Below are 410 nucleotides of genomic sequence, written 5' to 3'. Positions count from 1 at the left end.
ACACACACACACACACACACACACACACACACACACACACACACACAGGATCTGTTCGCTAATTAGAGAGCTGGAGAAAACACTAAGGCTACTAAGCCAGCTAAATTTAAGAACATATCTTTTCCTCTTCGTGTTGGCCTCCAATCGAACACGGCTGGGCGGGTTTTCACTCCGGAAAAACGGGCAAACAAGTGGCATGATTTCAAAATGATGATGTACGTTAGATAGACCCATCTTGAATCATTTCACGGACTGTTCAAGTCATCTTAGTATGATGTCTTTGGAAACATAACCCACACACACACTCTTAGCTGAGCAGTTGGCATGCCCAGATGGAGCCACCCACATAGTACAGATACAGGCTAGGATTTCATTCATTGATTTATATTTCTGCTCCGTCAGTGTGTTAG

The sequence above is a fragment of the Anarrhichthys ocellatus genome, unplaced genomic scaffold (genome assembly GCF_004355925.1).
Source record: "Anarrhichthys ocellatus isolate YVR2014 unplaced genomic scaffold, GSC_Weel_1.0 scaffold89, whole genome shotgun sequence".
NCBI classification, from domain to species: domain Eukaryota; kingdom Metazoa; phylum Chordata; class Actinopteri; order Perciformes; family Anarhichadidae; genus Anarrhichthys; species Anarrhichthys ocellatus.
Note: the sequence above shows the minus strand (reverse complement) of the source record.